Consider the following 21,831-nt stretch of genomic DNA (forward strand, 5'->3'; position numbering starts at 1 on the left):
AGTTATAATTTAATTAGTTTGAATTAAATTGATGACCATCTAAAATAATTATAAAATTCATCTATAACTCTATGCATTTTGTGTTAATTTAATCCTTAATTTTTTAATTTTATTAATTCCATTCCTCAACAACACTGAAATGTTATATTCATCTTCATGTTTAAGGATTAAAGTGGCAAAATTTAAACTTCCAGGTACCAATGTGACATGAAGCTTATAGTTCAAGAATCATATGTATATTATTCAATTAACAATTTAAATGATCCATATAAATTGAAATTTTTGATTAAATAGTAATAAAATAATAGGCATATTCATATCTATTATATATAATTATATATATTAATAATAAAATTCAAATTGTTTGGATTGCAAGAGCCCCTACCTAATCTTAATCAAATTTATTTTGAGTTTACAAAATTTAGTTCAAGGTCTATGGTATTACAATTAGCATTTTTAAGTTCATAATAATAAAACAACGGTGGTGCCACATATACCAATTAATATACATACTAGTATAACTAGTGTTATGATATTATTATTGACCACATCTATTATACAAGTTACAAATATCCAAAACCATACAAATGATGTCACATCATCTGTTATATACTAGTGTGTACATTAATTAGTATATATAGCATTGTTCATAAAACAAATATCTAAACAACACAGTACATGTTGCCAAGAAGTGTTGGAAATGCTAATTAATTTTTTCTATAAACATGTCATCAAGGCCTTGCATGTTCATCAAATCCAAGCTAAGAAACTGCAATTTACAACCGTGAATTGGAGAAACTAAAACCATCAATGCTATAATGTCAGGAGTTAATAAACGGGTGCTGGCTATTCTGGTTGGTGCATCAAGAAAATGCATCCAACCTAAGGCTTAAAACTCATAGTCAAGAAAGAGAAACATAGTATAGCATTCTCTGTTGAACTAGCACTTGATTATCTCTGAAGTTAGAATAAGTGGGATCAAGATACTTCTTGCGTTTGTTTCTTCTCATCAACTTCGACATTCCATGACTTCCATGCCGCAACATAATGAGCAAAAAGGTCACTTAAAGCTGCCACACCAACAAAACCTATCTTCTATCATTTAATTGTGACATGAGATGTAAATCCAAATGAAAGCACAGCAATTTATACATGATTCAAGGTCCAAAAACATTATATGAAGAAGGATATCAAGCCCCAAAACATTGTACCATAGAAATAATTTGAAATATTAACTTCCAAATCCTTATTGGTGCTTGGGCAGAGGAACACGCATGCAGATTTCAAAAACATCATCACAAACATATATACTGTTTTCTTGAATTTTAAGGTTGTGGATCACCAAGTAAAGATCATTGAATATTTGATAGCCAACAACATTGTCAATGATCAACTCACTACTTGAAGTAATTTTCATAACAAAATAGAAAAGTTGAACAAGAAAAATCTGATATGTTCATACTTTATCATCCCCATGAAATGCCGCAACAATTTGCAGTACTGCACAGTACTGCACTATATGCTAGGTATGTATGACCCAGAAAAGTTATAAGGGGTACTCATAATGTAGTATTAAAAGGTACCTTGGTTGTGATACTGAGGACGATAAGAAGCCAAGTCTTCCAAGTCTTTAACTCGTCTTTCATTTTTGTTTCATGAATCTCCCACTTTGGGCACACTGGCCGGAGTGAAAGGGCCAAATACAGAACCCTTGGATGAATATCTTCCTTGCTGCTCCAATGAGCTCATGTCATGTTTATCTTTCGAATTGTTGTGTTTCATAAGCATTGGCATATCTGCCTTCTCGTTTGAGTTGCAATCAATTAAAGATTCGGACTTAGATTTTTTAGAAAGAGTGTTTGTGATCTCAACTCCAAATACTCTTCTTTTAGAATCGTTAAATTTCAAAGAAGTAGGTCCATTCTTGGAACTTCCATTTATCCCCAACCATCTAAATGCCGGTTTCCTGCTCTCTGGGTGCTGAGTCTGAAAACACATAGATCCAATGAGAAAAGGATTGAGGATTTTTTTTCCCCTTATACTTATTTGCACTTACTAATCAATAAAATTTTGAAATGTAATTTACCTTTTCAATGAGATTCATGGATGAAAAGACATTTGCAATATCATAAAGGCGCCTTACTTTTGCTACAGAATTATCTTACATAGATAAAGCCAAAGTAACAAAATTGTTTCTCCTATCATCACTATATATAATTTATAAATATCAAAGCATAAAGATGACAAAAGTTCAATTACTTCTCATAGTTGTTGGATCGTGGATGTCACCAAGCAATGTTGTTGCTGCATTATCTAAAGAGATCAAATCCTCCTAAAAGAAAGAACTGAATCAGATAAAATAAATGCAAGAAAGTAAACTAGTTTGTTAATGGATAAATAATGTACATATATGTAGCTTAGGTGGGAACAAATGAAAAGCTTGACAAAATTCTTTGTAAGAAGACCCAGAGATATCTCCTTCCTGTTGTCTATACAAACAAAAACTAAATCCTAGTATGCTTGTGTAAATGGAAATGATAACCTTAGTTTACTCTATGATCCCTCAAATTTGAGTAATAAAAGACATAGATAAGATTAATGATATTTTCTAAGCAGCAAGTAATCTAATTTATAGAAACAAACGAAGAACACAAAAGAACGAGAATTTACCAACTTTATTTGATATAGAAGGCTTGTCTTTCCTATCAGTTTTAGAATTTGAAGGCCCTCCACAATGGTTTACACTTGAAACCTATTGACAGAAGCTCATATTTACCATTAGAGAACAACAAGAGATGCATAAAAATCCATTTGATTGCTAAGAAGATGTACAGAGAGAGTGATTCAATACTAATTCTTATCATCCCAAAAGGAAACAACATAAATAAAAGCATTCAGAACATTTGATTTTCGTACAATTTCCTCATGCTTTCTTGGCAGCCAAACAAAGGATAAATAAAAAATATATTATATAAGACCCTTGCTAACATACATTGGCAGGATGGAAGACACCTGAGGTGGAGTTCTCTCTCAATGCTTCTTCCTAGTAAGCAAATCAAAATAATAAAAATTAAAAAAATCAGAAATTTTCACTCCCAATTTATTGGTTTCTGATACAAAACTACAAAACCCAAAATTTTGACTACCTTAAGCTCATCTAAAGCCCGTGGGATTGCATGAAAACCTTTCCAAAAATACTGATTCTTCGCTTTTCTTGATAATACCTTGGAAAATTAACGAACCCAGATGTGTTAAGAAAATTCAGCTCTATAAGAAAAGGAATCCGAATCAGGGTAGAAAGAAGTGCACAAGATCATACACCAACACTTTCTAATATGTTAACAATATCGTAAATTCGCCTCCGCTCAACACCTGCAAATTCAATTAGATTCAATAAACACTATGCAAAACCAAAACTTCAAAATAACATTAAAAAAATAAAAAGAAGTTAATTTCACTTCTATTCCCTAAACTGTCACCATTTCCTCTATTTCACCTCTAAATTATTAATTTTGTCTCTAAAATTTCTGATTTCTAATCATGTTATTCAATTAAAGACAAGTATACAGAAAAAGTACCAATTAAAGCCTTATTTGACGGGCAAAAAGATAGTTTTAAAATTTAAACAATTTAAATCATACGACCAAACACTCATTAAATTGATTGTGTAGTTTGGTCAAAATAATAAGAAAATTTAATGTATTTTTTTTTTGGTATATTCAAATATATACTACAGGAAAAAAGGGATTATGTGGCGTTTTTTTAACGACATATTTTTGAACGTCACTTTTTTTAATATTTAACGACGTTTTATGAAAGTCGCAGATTTATTTAGCAAAACGGCACCGTTTTATAATAAAGAAACGCCTCCAAATGTGTTGTACCTCACGCGCTTGGTCTCCCCTCTTTTCAAACCTGCATTTTGAATCTGAGACTCACCTAAGACCCATATTTCGAGCGCTCTCTCTCTCTCTCTCTCTCTCTCTCTCTCTCTCTCTCAGAGCGATTTCGAAGCCCCCACCGCTTGTTCATTCTCAGAGCGAGATAGTGAGCACCAACGAAGGTGAGCTCCATTGTCTCTCTTTCTCTCTCTCTCTCTCAACCCTCACCAGAGCGATTCAGAGATTCATCTCAGTGATTTCATCGCAGAGATTCAGAGGGATTTCATCTCAGTGATTTCATCGCAGAGATTCAGATCCGTCTCCACCATCGTCTACTAAGGTGAGCTCTGTCGTCTCTCTCTCTCTCTCTCTCTCTCTCTCTCTGTTTCAGTGATTGATGAGCTGTATGTGCTCTGTTTCAGCAATTGTTTTTCACTGTTGAGTTGTATATGCTTTGTTTCATTGTCTTTTCTTTGTTTGGTTGCTGAGAAAACTAGGAAAAAAATATGCTCTGTTTCATCGCAGAGATTCTTTCTTTTCGTTGTCTTTTCTTTGTTTTTCACTGATGAGTTGTGAATGAGTGATGGCTGCTTCTTCTTCTTCTTCTTCTTCAGTGCTACCGTCGTTGCCGCCGCCGCCTGAGTATCCAGATTTGTATGGGAAGCGGAGGGAGCTTGCTAAGGTTCAGATATTGGAGAGAGAGAGATTACTTTTCTTGAGATTAGCTTTTAATTCAAATTTATTTATTCATTAATTTTTTATTTTGAATTTTGCTTTTTTGTTTTGTTTTTTTTTTTTTTTTGTGGCTGTTTTGTTGTTAAATTCATGTAAATATTGTTTTTACTCTTGATTGGGGTTGGATGGTGAATTGGAAATATGAGAAATTTTACCCTGAAAAACTAAAAATAATTAAAAGAAGATGAAAATAATTGAATTAGTGAGAGGGAAAAAAATTTTGGTGGAAAGTGGAAATCCAATTAGAATTACGATTTGGTTGTTATATTAAAATGAAGAAATTGTTTTTGAATTAATGATATCAATTTGGGGATATTCTTGCTTGATACAACAGTTTCAAAAACCTCATCTTCAACCTGCTTCCCAGTGCTGTAAAGAGTACGTGATTGGTCTTGCAATTGCGTTGTATAGCATGCAATTGATCTTTTTTTCCCCCCTTCTTTTTATGCTAGACAAATTCATCCATGCAATTTAAATATCTTGATTTTTTTTTTTTTTTGAAAAGGTTATATTTTGTCTTAGGAATTATTGATGTTCGATTACCAAACCTAAACTTGATTGGACTTCACAATTTCGTAGGGGGATTTCGTGGTGGCAAATTCAGATCCTTTCAGAAGTCCAAAGAAATCTGAATTCTGAATCTTATGTATGATGTTGCATTGCTTATTGAAACTTTAGGAAAATAAAATTCATGGAAGCAAACTTGCCTTTTAATGAGGCACGTCAAAAAGAAAATGAAAAGCTTCAGTTAGAACTACAACGTTCACAAGCCAATTTGGATGTAGGTGAGTGTGAAGTAATTCAACACCTGCTTGATGTCAGAGACGCTGTTGCCGTAAATTCTGTATCTGAGAAGAGTTCACCCATGAGAATTTCCAAAAAGGTGGTGCAGAATTATTCAGATGTTAATAGTGAAAAGGAGCATTCATATGATGAAAGCTACACTAAGCAAAGTGAGACTCACTCAACTTCAAGGTTTGTTTTCTCTCCTTTTTTTGTTTTTGTTTTTGTTTGTTTGTTGTTGTTGTTGTTGTTGTTGTTGTAGAAGAGAGTGAAATCAATGCAGTTTGTATTGGTGTCAAATGGCCTATATTGCCTCATTAATTTGAAACCTGTGCTTATCAGAAAACAGTTAATGTATTTACTCTGTCATGTAATTCATTGAATCATTAACAAATTTTAACTAGTAGATTGCTTGAATTCTTAACTCAGTTGCCTAATATGAGAATTTTCTTTAAATTCTTTGCAGAAACACTTCCTCAGTATCATCCGGACGTGATCTGCTGTCTACTAGAGGTTCAAATTGGGATGATGAATGGCATTCAAATTTGCTCGGCTGTTGTTCTGAACTTATTTTGTGTATGTTATATGATTATATCACAGCACTTGTTATTCAACTACATGATGCCAGAACAACAACCTATTTTGTGTATATTCTAAATGAACACGTGTTGATTGGCTTATCAGATATAAATTTAAAGTCAGTTTCGTTTTCTATGTTCTACCTTTCTAGAGCAGAGAGGTAGTATTGTGGAGTAACTTCTATTTGCCTTCCTTTTTCCTCTACATAGACTGATAATTAGGACATAAGATGTAAAGGGGATTTCTACTTATTTGTGTTTTCTTTTCCTTTTTGAGTCAATTCTTTATTGGTCTGGTACCCTTTGCAAATTACAAATTATAAGATGCAAAGATTCTTTAGTGGTCAGATTCAATATGTGTGCAGAGGTAGTTAATTGTGTTAGATGTGTCTTTTCAGCTGAACTTTTTTAATTAGCTCATTGCTGAGGCCTTGAAAGTATATAACTCATTGATTTTTTCCTTGTGCTGATTACATGACAACTTGCTCGGGAAGTTTACAAGAACATTAGGAGATAAGCTTCTTGTCTGAGAATTCAGAGAGATTTTCGCATGCATCTTGCTAGGAAAGCTTATAAAGAATTGTGCTCTTTTGCTGTTTCTATTCAGGCTGGCATGCGTGGAATAGTTGCACGTGATGAGCTTTGCTTCAAAAGGCAGATTGCTTTTTATGGAAAGCTTTCATTGCTGTATTCTCTTAGACTACTTGACTACATGAATTGTGCATTTGTATGTATTAGTAGAAACTCCAACAATTTCTTTTACACTAGCTTCTGTTCAACTAAGTACTTTAAAATAACCATATTATAACCTTTTATAATAATGTTTTTCTTTTGGAGAGCAGTTCGAAAACTCTCTTAGAATCTCCAACTACTTCATGGGTTTAAAATTAGCACAATTTCAAAAAAAAAAATGAAAAAGGATATCACGGCGCTTTTCAAAACGCCACTTAAATCCTAAATCTAACGGTCAGATTTTTTAAAAAGATATGACGGCGTTTTAAAAACGTCGCTAAATATCATAGTACTATTATGTAGGACATTTGGTGGCGTTTTTAAAAACGCCGCTTACACTAATGTAACGACGTTTTAAAGCGTCATAAAGCTATAGCGACGGCTGCTATTTTGACGTTTGATACTAAACGTCACAAAAAGAATTAGCGATGTTTTCACCTATGGCGGAAATACTATTTTCCAGCAGTGTATTGAAATAATATTTTTCCCATTAAATTAGACTGCAATGATTATTGATTTGTATAGTAGACCATATAAACAGAAATTAAAATTGTGGGAACTAATAGACGAAATAGAAACAATGATGATAGTTTAAAGTGAAATTAACCCACCAAAAAATCTATTGAGATTATAAGACTAGTTCCAGACCTAATTGATTTGCAGCATCATCCAATCCAATCCAAACGAGTCCACGCCATCTTGATTATAAAAGTTAAGAAAACTAAACAAAAATCATTATGTTACAAAACTACCCAGATTCACCAAGAAATATATAGATATAGATTTAGAGAGAGAGAGCGAGAGAGAGAGAGAGAGAGAGAGAGAAATGGAGAGGGATTCCTTGGAGCACAAGAGGCCGAGAGATTTCTCTTTGCGGCTGTAGTAGTATTGGAGCTCAAGATAATTTCAATCAGTGTGTTTGGTTTTGATTTTTTGAATTTAATTTTTTAAAAATTAAATTTTATTTTTTTTGTTTTTTTTATTTTTAGTAAATATTTTTAAAATTTTAAGTAATTTTTTACTTTTTTTAGATGCATCTTACATATATCTAAATAGTAAAATATTTTAAAAAATTAATAAATACACACAAATATAAAAAATGTACTGAATTTTTGTATTTTTTGTGAATTTTTTAAATATTTTTTTGAAAAAATTAGTTTAAGGTCCCTTTCCCATTTTTAGTAATGGAAGAGAACCACAATATTATTGTATGATGTCTAAGGTCCCTCAACCCCCACACCCCTATATTACAGAGAAATTTGACTCTCTCAAATCAAATTTCATTTCTCTCTCTCTACTTCAATACCATTTAAACCTTAGTTCTCACCAATCTTCTTCTTCTCTTTCTACAAAAATGACAAACAACGGTCGACTACTCGCTGAGATTGTGATTTTGAAAGGTATGATTTAATATATTGCAAAAAAGGGTCTGATCCATTCGCTGATATGAATGTTTTTTATGATTTCATCAAGAAATCGTTGCACATTGATGTTAGCAAGACCCAATTGTTTGAAAAAGTGAGGAGGTTGAAGAAGAAGTATGAGAACAATGCTAGCAAAAGTAAACTGGGCGAGAATCGGACTTTTTCGAAGGCTCATGAGCAAAAAACATATGAATTGTTGAAAAAGATATGGTTTGGTGGAGCTAATTCTGTAGGTGTTGATAGTGCAAAAGTTAATGGGAAAGCAAGAAAGAATTAGAGTCAAAGAGCTATTGTAGCTTCACCAAGGGATTGATAGTAGAAAGGAAGAAACAAAGATGCAGGTTGAGCCAAGTGTAAGGGTGTCTCTCTCATAATTTAACTTGGTTTTTAATTTCTTCGTCTGCGAATTGTGTATTTTTCTACAACTTGTGTTTAGCTCATATTCACTGTAATTTATGTAACTGAATGGGAATTGGTTCTTACTCTGTTTTGTTTCTGTGAAATTTTTCTCCTAGATTTGGTCATATTGAATCTGAATTAAGCTTGTTTATGTTTGAACTTTTGCTAAATTTGTTTTCTTGTCAGGTTGTTCTTCTTTACTCTTTTGTGAATTGTTTATTCCAAGGCATATTTTGGGAAGTGATTTTGTTTTGGAATTTCTCTATATTCCCAGAATTTCTCTGGAGAAAGAAGATGATGAACAAAGAAGATGATAATGAATGCTTTAGGAATTTTCTCTGAACAAAGAAGATGATGAAGGCTTTAGGAATTTTTCTAAGAAGTCCAGAATTTCTCTAGAAAAGAAGATGATGAAGGCTTTAGAAATTTCTTTGGGAAGTCTATAATTTCACTAGACTTCTCAGAATTTCTCTGGACAAAGAAGATGATGAAGGCTTTAAGAATTTCTTTGGGAAGTCTATAATTTCTCTAGACTTCTCAGAATTTCTCTAGACAAAGAAGATGATGAAGGCTTTAGGAATTTCTCCGGATAAAGATAAAGGCTTAAGTTAGAAATTTCTTTGGAAAGTTTAGAATTTCTCTGAAGAGTGAAGTTCAGAGAAATTTTCAGAATTTCTCTGGATCAATTTTTTTTTGGTCGAATTTTCTCTGGATCGATGTTAAGAGACTTTAGACATTATAAAAATATTAAGTGTCCTTTATACTATAAAATCTTAATACCAGGAATCTTAAAAAAAAAAATCTATTTTTTTTATAAATATTATACTTTTTAAGTGTATTTATGTTAAGTGTGTCTAAAAATTACAAAAATTGATGGAAATATTAAAAAAAATCAATAAAAAATAAAAAAAATATGAAAAATGAAAAAGTAGAATTTTCTGAAAATGAAAACCGGTGAATGTTGTTTAAAAAATTAATTTGAAGAAAAAAAAAATCTAAAGACAAGTTGTTTTTAAATTGGGAAAATTGTTTCACATAAAAGTAAGGAGTAATGAAGTTTTGAACTTTTATTTTGTTTCTAAAAATACAAAAAACGAAATCAATACCAAATAAACATTTCTCTCTTACAATGAGATCAAATATGTTTTCAGATTGAACAAGGGAGTTATGTGCGAGGTAATTTTAGGGAATGCCGTTTGAAAAAAAAAAAAAAAAAAAAAAAAAAAAATTGAGTTGATTTGCTAATTAAATTTGAAAGTATGTCCACATTAAAAAAAACAAAAATGCTTTAGACCACTAATTAGTGGTGGCTCTAATGATATGGCAGTGGGTCCCACTCACTGCCACATGTGTTTTGTGCCTTGTTTTTTTTTTTTTTCCTTTTTTTTCAATTGCCACCTCACTAGTGGTGGTATTAGTGATGGTAAATTAGTGGTCTATAGTATTGCTCAAGTGGGTTCAGGCTACCCAACAAAAAAAGCATCAAAATGTTACTTTTATGGGTAAATTTAAACCCCTCAAAAAAAGGATGAAGAAATCCAAGAGGTTGCTGTTTGATTTGAAACAATATTTTTGGCAGCTCCATCACTGGTAGAGAAACCATAGAAAGCTTTATAGCCACTTCATTTTGCTTCACCACCGCCAAAACAACATAAACAACTTTTTTTTCAATTCAAGCAAACAACCTGAAATTCAAGATGCCTCAAAGTAACCACAAGAGAAATAGTGAAATCTCATTTCTAAATTTAATAAATCAATCATCACATTAACCCATACAAACACAAGTATCTGAAAGCAAAAGCAGAATGAAAATTGTGCTGAGAAAAATAGCAAACTAGTTCTTGACACTGCCAAATGACAGGAACAACAATAGAAACAAAAACAAAACTGAAATCTATAAGTAGTATTAATCGACTGTGGTCACCTGTTGCCACTCCCCGTCAACTGCTTCTTTCCACAACGTGACGTTGTTGTCCCCAGCAGCCACAGCCAACAAGTTTCCTGTCAAGGACCACGAGACCCTCCAAACAGGGGTCGTAAAGTCCTTCAAAACTTTACCTTCCCATTCATTGCCTTCTTTTGCCAGAGTCCATATGACAACTGTACCATCCTGCGAAGAACTTGCAATAGTAGCCTTTGGAAGGCCCAAGTTGGGTGCCCAAGCCACATCCCTCACCCAATCAGCGTGCATCTGCAACGCAGGGAAGCAGTCCATCTTCCAATTTCCATTATATAGCTTCCACACCTTTACAGTATTATCACAGCCACCAGAAGCCAGCTTCTGAACAGGATCGAGTATGCCACATCCAACTAGAGCACCAGGAGCCATAGAAGGGGCCCATGAAACTGAGGTCACTCCAAGAGGGTGGGCTTGGTCTATCCTGGTGGTATCCCAACCACCATCAGATCTGGCAGTGAAGACTGAGATATTCCCATCAGAAGATCCACAAGCTAAGCAGAGGCCAAGTTCATGCGGTGCCCAAGCAATTGAATTGACAGATGATTTATGGTCGGTGAAAACATGAGCCTGTGTCCACTCATTTCGATTACCTTCCTTCCAAATTATTACTCTACCATCATAAGAGCAGGAAGCAAGGATTGATCCAAATTTGGGATGAGCCCAAGCAACCTGCCAAACTGGGCCTTGATGTCCAGTCAGTGTTGCAAGGTGCTGTGAAGTAGAGTTGTTGCTTACACCAATTATTTTGATAGTGGTATCGGATGAACCGGTTGCTACACGCTTTCCAAAGTAATCCATGGATACATCATGAACTGTGTCATTGTGACCTGTGTCAATCTTCTGGGCTGGCATCTTTCCTTGATTTTTTATCACAGTGATTCCGCTTACAACCTTCCTTTACTTACTAGTTTGCCGTTTATATAGTACCTTCCAAGCTACAATTTGTGATCAGAGTCAAATTAGATCATTAAACAAATGGCCACTAATTGTTGAAACACAACAGTAATTTGGTGAAATCATTCTTCAAAACACAAGCAACTCTAAATAATAAGTAAAATACACTCTTACAATGCAAGAAAATTATTTTTCAATAAATAAAAAAACAAATCCTAACAATATAGAAATATGGAATTTGGACATGTAAGAATCTTATATTGCATGTTGAGAATCAACATGATTCAACCAGTTATTGGTTCCCACAGAAGAAATCACTCGGTAAACAATTAATCCCTTGTCTGACAAACACCAGTCTCTTAAAAAAACACATCCTTCTGAAGGCATGTAACTAGCTTTTGCATTCACCTCCTAAGCTTATATTCCAGTATTAATCATCTACTTTAATGCCAGAAGTTGGAAGACCTAACTGGTTTGAAGGTTGTGTTGAATCTACGCTATGTGATCATGTGATTATTGAATCTAGGTCGTTCCCCTCAAGTGGCGCGTTGCGCCCGTCTCCGGGTGTTTCAAAAAGTGAGTAAGGGGCGCCGCATCGACGCCTGGGTGAGGTGGAAAATGGGCAAAGGTTCTTGCATTTTTCTGAACGAGCGCGGGTAAAGAAGCTAGTTCAAGACTGTTAGTCTAGGGTAGCTACTTGGAATATAGGAACATTAAGACGATAGAATTGGTAGATGTTATGATTAGGAGGAAAGTTAGCATAGCATGCGTACAAGAAACTAAGTGGACGAGTGAAAAAATTGGGAAAATTGAGAATACCGGTTTTAAACTGTATTATAGTGGTAAGGATAGACGCAGGAATGGGGTAGGAATCATAGTTGTCAAGGGTCTTATGGAAAATGTAGTGGCGGTCATTAGAGAAAGAAAATGTTGGTCTGACCTATTCTCTACAGATAGCACCAAAGGCTCGACCCTATACTATCACAATTTCCTGTTAATTAGTTCTTGATACATAGATACATACACACCAAAATGGGGACCACTATTCTCAATTGGTACTTTATCGTATTTTTCGACCATGCTACTTTGCTTCCGACCCTAATGGCCAACATTGGCCAATTCGATGAGGTGTGGCAAAGGCGAACAGAGGAAGCAAAAGAGACCGCCCTTCATTCCTATGAATCAGATCCTTCAATAGTCACTGATAGCTTAAACAAAGAAGTTCACTGGTAGGTGTTTTATTTTGACATCAAGGCTAATATATATCATTGACATATTATAATCAATATATAGATAGTTGATATTTATGCATATATATATTTTGTGCTGGACTTTAAAGAGCATCAAATTGACAAGCAATGCCACTATGTCAAGCGACATCCATTTGACAAGCAACAGCACTAGAAGGTACCTAAAGGGAAAACGATACGGTGGTCCATGCTTGGCTACCAACCCAATTGATAGGTGTTGGAGATGCCAACCAAATTGGCATCTTAACCGAAAGAGACTAGCAGATTGTGTCCTTGGCTTTGGTTACAAGACAACCGGTGGTAAGGCTGGAGAATTTTATGTTGTGACAAATAATTCAGACGATTCTAGTAGACCAAAACCCGGAAGCCTCCGCCATGCTGTGCTCCAAAAGGAGCCATTGTGGATCATATTCGCACGCAACATGAATATTAGGCTAACTAAGGAGTTGATCATGCAGGGTGATAAGACTATTGATGGCCGTGGGGCTCATGTAAACATTATTGGTGGGGCTGGTATCACCATCCAGTTTATAAAGAATGTGATCGTTCATAATCTTCATATACGAAATATTGTTTCTGCCAATGGTGGCAATGTCACAGATGCCGTTGACCATATTGGCTTTAGGACGAGGAGTGATGGGGATGGCATTTCATTCTATGGATCTTCCAATGTTTGGATTGATCATGTCTCTATGTCTAACTGTGTGGAAGGCCTCATTGATGCCATTGAGGGATCCACTGCTATCACCATTTCAAATAGCCATTTCACAGTCATAATGAGGTAACAAAATTGATTTGTATTAGTTGGATGCGTTTTCATCTTCTAAGCTAAGTGATATAATGAACTAATAAAAATTCAAATTATCGCAAATGTAATAATGTATAAGATGACAATGGATTTAACGATGATAAGGAAAATGCTTGGAATGGCGCAGATAATAATGTATAACATGACTGGGAGAGGCTTACCTAAGAGTTGCCGGAGACAGAGACAGAGACAGAGCGGCGCTGGTTCTGGTCGATTGGGGAGAGAGAGAGAGACAGACAGACAGACAAAGATGGAAGAACAAGAACAAGAACGAGAAAGAAGATGAGAGCTGCGCACAAAACAAATTAGGATTAGGGTTTGGTTTGTTTAGGCAAAACAAAAATAGCTAAGAGAGAGACAGAGAGAGAGAGAGAGACAGAGACAGAGACAGAGACAGAGACAGAGACAGAGAAGGATGTAACCTGAGAGTTGCCGGAGACGGATCGGCGCTGGTTGTAGTTTGTGATTGTGAGAGATTAGGGTTTTTTTTTTAACAATTTGTTTTTTAAGGTAATTACACTAATACTCATCAATTATTAATAAATATCACTTTAATCCTTTATCTCTTACATATTGACTCTTCAACTATAAAAATGTATATCACTTTCACTTTCACCATGCTACTTTCAAAATGGGGATATTTGTACCATTTTTGAAATTGAGGTAGTCAAAATGTAGGCATTGATATTCATTAATAGAAAGAATTTTGGGATAATAATTTTTTTTTAAATGAATAATTTGCCTAGTCACATAAAATGCGACATTCTTTGAATTATTTTGGAAAGTTGATTAAAAATTAATTTTTTGATTTATTTTTTTTTAAAAAAATGTGTAAAAAATATGAAAGATAATGTGACTTAAAATGAATTAAAAACTAGAAAATGATTTTTAACCATCTTAAAATATGCCTTTATCCAAATAACAGATTCACCATTGAAGCAAAAGCTGTTATTCCTTTTAATAAAAAAACATAACTCATATTAATTAAGTTATTCTTTATTTTCAAATTACTTAATAAAAGTGAATTAATATGTTTTATCAATAAATTTTTTTATTATATGATTGGTTTGAAACACAATGCAATCCTTTATTATTGAAGTTATAATTTAATTAGTTTGAATTAAATTGATGACCATCTAAAATAATTATAAAATGCATCTATAATTCTATGCATTTTGTGTTAATTTAATCCTTAATTTTTTAATTTTATTAATTTCATTCCTCAACAACACTGAAATGTTATATTCATCTTCATGTTTAAGGATTAAAGTGGCAAAATTTGAACTTCTAGGTACCAATGTGACATGAAGCTTATAGTTTAAGAATCATATGTGTATTATTCAATTAACAATTTAAATGGTCCATATAAATTGAAATTTTCGATTAAATAGTAATAAAATAATATGCATATTCATATCTATTATATATAATTATATATATTAATAATAAAATTCAAATTGTTTGGATTGCAAGAGCCCCTACCTAATCTTAATCAAATTTATTTTGAGTTTACTAAGTTTAGTTCAAGGTCTATAGTATTACAATTAGCATTTTTAAGTTCATAATAATAAAACAACGGTGATGCTACATACACCAATTAATATACATGCTAGTATACCAACTAGTGTTATGATATTATTATTGATCACATCTATTATGCAAGTTACTATTGGAACAATCTTCTGTGTGAATAAAAAACTTGAAATAAATTCAAACAAAACAAATAAATAACATACCAGGTTTATTTATCGAACCCAAATAAAATTAAGACCAAGTCGAGTGTGTGACATTCTGTCCTTAAGACAGATTCGCCCCGCTAAGGTACTTACGGTTGAGTGGCGTCTATCTCACAGGATACAATGATCTTTACAAATTTATAGAAGCACTTCAAATAAATTTGTTCGACGAACTAGAACCTGTGTTCTATACTCTCTCTGTAATTTCCTAAAACTAGAATGAAGGAAAATCTCCTAAATAAAAGTTGGACAGCAATAAATAATGCAGACTAAATCTCAGACTGTTTTTTCGAACCCATGGACTGCTAAAAAACAAATAGTATTTATAGGCAAACAATAGGACCCGAACAGGTAGAATTTGCAAATGAATAGGTACAAAAGAAAACTGAATCACACCGTTTGTATCTAGAACATATTTTCAAAAAGTTTGAAAATAGGACCGTTGACCGTTGGTGAAACAATTTAACCTGTTGGAACTGTAGGTTCATTTATTATTTATATTATTTCAAATATATATATATATATTAAACTAATTAAATATATATATATATTAAACTATTGAAATAGTTAAATAAATAAATAAATGAAGAGGTACAAACTTTAAGAAACTTTTAAGGAATCTAAATTTTGAATTTAGAATTAAATTAAATTCTCACAATTACAAATTTTAGGAAACCACTTAGGAACCCAAAATTTGAATTTAGAATTAAATTAAATTCCCATGATAATTTTTATTGAAAAAATTCAAAAGAATTTTATCTAAATAAAAATTAAAGTTAGATCTGAAAACGACGTCAACTTCCCATTCACTTATAAATGGTTTTGACGTTCTGTCTTCACCGTGTGACTTGCCACGCGGCAAGGAACACGTCACCTCTTCGGACCCACACCAAAAGACGTTTGAGGCCCACTCAACTTGGGCTCAAAAATATGCCTATATAAAACCATTTTCCAACAATCCCCCACATGAATGGAATTTGACGGAGAGAAAATGCAACAACATGATCTAATTACAGAAAGTACAGAAATTGGAAATATTCTGCAAAGGATAGGTAGCTTTTGGCTTTGAACCTTCCCTTGTGAGATACTATTGGATTTACTAGCTAACCAGTGAACATGATGTCTTAAACTGTTCAGCCGTTTGTGTAAACCAAGACAATACAACTCACACAGTATATCTCCAGACATAGATTAGTTCTCACTATTGTGTTCATTTTGGCCCTGAACAACCTAATCTTTCATGAGTGCTCTAAAGACTTGTAGCCCTTCACAAATCTTATAGAACCGGCCCAGTTCACACTCACATAGGTGATTCTTATGAAAAGTATCCTGCCATACTCCACTAGGTTTACCTAGATATAAGAATCATTAAAAGTATTACTTAACTTAAACCGCTGCAGACATCACTATTTCATCAAAGAAATGGGTAGGAGATAAACTCCCCAGTGATCCTTCTGAGTCATTCACAACTCGGTTGTCCCTTTGAACCTAGATCTTGGGATCTCCAGTCAACTAGGTTGGGTTGCCGTTGTGGTAACTCTTATTTAATAGGCTTAAGTCCCATTCCCCTCGATGATTTCTCAACTAACTCTCTTGCTAACCTTTTGGTTAGTGAATCCGCTATGTTGTCTTTAGACTTAACATATTATATGGACATAATTCCATTAGAGAGTAGTTGTCTTACGGTATTATGTCGACGACGAATGTGTCGAGACTTACCGTTGTACATATGACTCTGTGCTTTATCAATTACTGATTGCCTATCACAATGTATGCATATAGCAGGCACCAGTTTTGGCCATATTGGAATATCTTCAAGGAAGTGGCGAAGCCATTCTGCCTCTTCCCCTACTTTGTCTAAAGCTATGAATTCAGATTCCATAGTAGACCTAGCAATACAAGTCTATTTGGAAGATTTCCAAGATACAGTCGCCCCACCAAGAGTAAAGACATACCCACTAGTGGACTTTGAGTCTCTAGTATTTGATATCCAATTTGCATCACAGTATCCTTCAAGTACTGCTGGATATCTAGTATAATTAAGCCCAATATTACGAGTAAATCGGAGATACCTTAAAACCCTTATAATTGCTTTCCAGTGTTCTACTCTCGGATTACTCGTATATCTACTTAATTTACTTACTGCATAAGCTATATCTGGGCGAGTGCAGTTCATCAAGTACATTAAGCTTCCAATAATTTGGGCATACTCTAATTGAGAAATACTTTCCTGTACATTCTTAGAAAGATACAAATTAACATCTACAGGAGTTCTAGCAAGATGATCATCATCTTTGCTGAATTTGTCAAGTATTTTCTCAATGTAATGAGATTGTGACAAAGTATATCCTTCTGATGTTTTGGTAATTTTCATACCAAGTATTACATCAGCAATGCCCATGTCCTTCATGTCAAAATGTTTATTCAACATTTTCTTGCTAGTTTTAATCATGTCGTTATTACTACCTATAATGAGCATATCATCTACATAAAGACATACAATGGCATAACCTTTGTCCGTGTTTTTAATATAAAAACATTTGTCACACTCATTAATTTTAAATCCATTTGACATCATTGCCTTGTCAAATTTCTCATGCCATTGCTTTGGCGCTTGTTTTAAACCATATAATGATTTAACCAATTTACACACTTTCTTTTCTTTCCCTGGAACAAAAAACCCTTCTGGTTGTTTCATGTAAATTTCTTCATTTAACTCACCATTTAAGAAAGCGGTTTTAACATCCATTTGATGAATTTCTAGATTGTATAGAGATGCAATGACAATTAGCATTCTAATGGATGTTATTCTAGTAACCGGTGAGTATGTGTCAAAGTAATCTAGACTTTCTTTCTGTTTAAAACCTTTGACTACAAGTCTTGCCTTGTATTTGTCTATTGATCCATCCGCTTTCAATTTTCTTTTGAAAATCCACTTGTACCCAAGAGGTTTACAACCTGGTGGCAAATCCACCAATTCCCAAGTGTGATTTTGCAAGATGGATTCAACTTCACTGTTGACAGCTTCTTTCCATAAAGGAGCTTCAGGACTGGACATAGCCTCCTTAAAAGTTAAAGGCTCATTTTCTAACAAATATGTTAGAAAATCTGGACCAAAAGATTTTGAGATTCTAGCACGTTTACTATGCCTAGGTTCTTCTTCCTCATTTTGGTCTAACTCTTGTTCTTGATCATATTCTTGATCCTGCCTAATAATAACATTATGACATCTTTTATTACTACTAGTCTCTTGTCCAATCTTATTTGGAAATACATGTTCAAAGAATGATGCATTCCTTGACTCAATAATAGTATTTACATGCATTTCAGAATGTTCTGATTTATGAATCAAAAACCGATATGCACTACTATTCTTGGCATAACCAATGAAAATGCAATCAATGGTCTTAGGACCTATCTTAGTCTTTTTAGGACTAGGAATAGCCACTTTAGCCAAACACCCCCACACTTTTAAGTATTTGTAGGATGGTACTCTTCCATGCCACAATTCATAAGGTGTTTGATTTATTTTCTTTCGGGGTACTTTATTTAAAATATAATTAGCAGAAAGTATTGCTTCCCCCCACAAGTTCTGAGGTAATCCAGAACTAATTAACATGGCATTCATCATTTCTTTTAAAGTCCTATTTTTCCTTTCAGCAATTCCATTTTGTTGAGGTGAGTAAGGAGCGGTGGTTTGATGAATTATTCCATGTTCTTTACAAAACTCACCAAAGGGTGATTCATATTCACCACCTCTATCACTTCTAAGTTTCTTGATTTTCTTACCAAGTTGATTTTCAACTTCATTCTTATATTGAATGAAAGTTTCCAAAGCTTCATCCTTGGTTCGAATTAAATAAACATAACTATATCTAGTATAATCATCTATAAAAGTGATAAAATACTTTTTCCCACCTCTAGTTTGAATTGATTTAAAATCACAAATGTCACTATGAATTAATTCAAGTGGTTCCGTACTTCTTTCAATTGAATGAAAAGGAGTTTTAGATAATTTTGCCTCAACGCAAACCGCACATTTATGATTTGAATCAATGTTAAATTTAGGTAAACATTCCATATTAATTAATCTACACAAAGATCCATAATTAACATGTCCTAATCTACCATGCCATAAATTTGAAGACTCAAGCAAGTAAGAAGAAGATGTAGTATTATTAATAATTGAGGGTACAACGGTCATTACATTTAATTTGAAAAGGCCATCAGACATTTAACATTTTCCTACATACATCCCGTTTTTGGTAAGTACAAACTTGTCACTTTCAAAAACTAGCCTAAACCCATTCTTACTCAACAAAGATCCGGAAACTAAATTCTTGCGAATGTCCGGTACATGCAGCACATTGTTGAGAGCGAATTCATTTCCAGATGTCATCTTGAGTATAATCTTTCCTTGTCCTTCAACTTTGGAAGTTGAGGAGTTGCCCATAAAAAGTTGTTCACCATTGTCCACTGAAGAATAAGATGTGAACATCTTTTTGTCGGCACAAATATGGACCATTCTTTAGGATTTCCGACAAGATTTGCCTCGGAAACAACTGCAGAAAGATTTATGACATCTACACCATTGGAAATTATATCCATTTCGGTTATATCGGCTTTAGTAACCTTCTTACTTGTTCTTCCTTTGCATTTGCAAAAATCAGTTCTTAAGAACTTCTCTGCCTTTTCATTATTATTCACTGGCACAGTCCCAACATAAGGAGAGGTTGGCGTAATGGCAAACACCATACCAGTACTGGTTTGAACATTAGTTTGACTAGTTTTAGTAGTCATAAATTCTAAATTATAAAATAAAATTATAATTAGAATTTTATACTACACAGAAAATTTAATCCAAAAAACACAGAATTTTAAATTTTGTAAAAATAAAAGAAACAAGAATTGTAACTTTTATTTCCAATTAATTTGAAAATAAAATAAAATTTTATTTAAACAAATTAAACCAAACTATAGATATAAAATCTGTTAAAATAAAAGAAACAAAACAAAATGTAACTTTTATTTTCAATTAATTTGAAATAAAATAAAATAAAAAATTTATTTAACCAAATTAATTCCACACAGAAAACTAATCCAAATTCACAGAATTAAATTCTGTAAAAATAAAAAAAACACGAATATAACTTTTATTTTTCAATTAATTTAGAAATAAAATAAAATTTTATTTAACCAAATTAATCCCACGCAGGAAATTAAATTCTGTAAAATAAAAGAAATAAGAAAATAACTTTTATTTTTCAATTAATTTGGAAATAGAATAAAATTTTATTTAACCAAATTAATTCCACACAGAAAATTAAATTCTGTAAAATAAAAGAAATAAAAACTATAACTTTTATTTTTCAATTAATTTGGAAATAAAATAAAATTTTATTTAACCAAAATAATTCCACACAGAAAATTAAATTCTGTACAATAAAAGAAATAAGAAAATAACTTTTATTTTTTCAATTAATTTGGAAATCAAATAAAATTTTATTTAACCAAATTAATTCCACACAGAAAATAAATTTCTGTAACACTTCAATAATTAAAATACTAAAACAGAATTTTAATCAATGAAAACTCAGAAAATAATTTCTAAAACCCAAAATTAATTTTTGAAAAAATTTCACAAAAATATATTCTGAATTGTTAATGACACCAGTATCGTACTACTAGTTGTTGTCAAAGAAAAAAGACAGTATATTACTACTATCTGTCAAATAGCATATAAACACTATTTGTTTTTCCAACCAGAATATTATTTTGTAAATCCACATAAAATAATTTTCTTCCGAAATTATTTACGAAGAATTAAAAAAAAAAAACAAACGAAAAATTCTGTAAACAGAATAATTCAAATCTGTCTTAAGATTGTTGAAACAATCTTCTGTGTAAATAAAAAACTTGAAATAAATTCAAACAAAACAAATAAATAATATACCAGGTTTATTTATCGAACCCAAATAAAATTAAGACCAAGTCGAGTGTGTGACACTCTGTCCTTAAGACAGATTCGCCCCGCTAAGGTACTTACGGTTGAGTGGTGTCTATCTCCCAGGATACAATGATCTTCACAAATTTATAGAAGCACTTCAAATAAATTTGTTCGACGAACTAGAACCTGTGTTCTATACTCTCTCTGTAATTTCCTAAAACTAGAATGAAGGAAAATCTCCTAAATAAAAGTTGGACAGCAATAAATAATGCAGACTAAATCTCAGACTGTTTTTCCGAACCCATGGACTGCTAAAAAACAAATAGTATTTATAGGCAAACAATAGGACCCGAACAGGTAGAATTTGCAAATGAATAGGTACAAAAGAAAACTGAATCACACCGTTTGTATCTAGAACATATTTTCAAAAAGTTTGAAAATAGGACCGTCGACCGTTGGTGAAACAATTTAACCTGTTGGAACTGTAGGTTCATTTATTATTTATATTATTTCAAATATATATATATATATATTAAACTAATTAAATATATATATATATATATATATTAAACTATTGAAATAGTTAAATAAATAAATAAATGAAAAGGTACAAACTTTAGGAAACTTTTAAGGAATCTAAATTTTGAATTTAGAATTAAATTAAATTCTCACAATTACAAATTTTAGGAAACCACTTAGGAACC

General features: G+C 32.7%; 3 pseudogenes across 4 annotated transcripts; 1 reads left to right on the forward strand and 2 right to left on the reverse strand.

Annotated features, from left to right (window-relative positions):
• Window positions 1-675: 675 nt before the first annotated feature.
• On the reverse strand, window positions 676-8,018 carry LOC114257575 (E2F transcription factor-like E2FE; annotated as a pseudogene). The gene is made up of 13 exons (XR_014365908.1): window positions 8,008-8,018; window positions 7,551-7,586; window positions 7,358-7,430; window positions 3,320-3,372; window positions 3,147-3,224; window positions 2,993-3,043; window positions 2,671-2,752; window positions 2,407-2,489; window positions 2,260-2,329; window positions 2,087-2,148; window positions 1,669-1,986; window positions 1,584-1,626; window positions 676-1,070 (listed from the first exon to the last, which is right to left on the reverse strand). The product of XR_014365908.1 is annotated as an E2F transcription factor-like E2FE (transcript).
• Window positions 8,019-10,240: 2,222 nt separating this feature from the next.
• LOC114268642 (protein transport protein SEC13 homolog B pseudogene) lies at window positions 10,241-14,047 on the reverse strand (annotated as a pseudogene). 2 transcript variants are annotated; one of them, XR_014366722.1, is made up of 3 exons: window positions 13,867-14,047; window positions 13,606-13,733; window positions 10,241-11,427 (listed from the first exon to the last, which is right to left on the reverse strand). The product of XR_014366722.1 is annotated as a protein transport protein SEC13 homolog B pseudogene, transcript variant X1 (transcript). The 2 variants fall into 2 exon arrangements; XR_014366723.1 differs by lacking the exon at window positions 13,867-14,047 and having other exon boundaries at window positions 13,606-13,832.
• On the forward strand, window positions 11,426-13,421 carry LOC114257561 (putative pectate lyase P59 pseudogene; annotated as a pseudogene). Its single transcript, XR_014365909.1, has one exon. The product of XR_014365909.1 is annotated as a putative pectate lyase P59 pseudogene (transcript).
• Window positions 14,048-21,831: the final 7,784 nt, after the last annotated feature.

Source organism: Camellia sinensis, chromosome 4, assembly GCF_055761805.1.
Source record: "Camellia sinensis isolate YWXY chromosome 4, ASM5576180v1, whole genome shotgun sequence".
In the NCBI taxonomy this organism is placed as follows: Eukaryota; Viridiplantae; Streptophyta; class Magnoliopsida; order Ericales; family Theaceae; genus Camellia; species Camellia sinensis.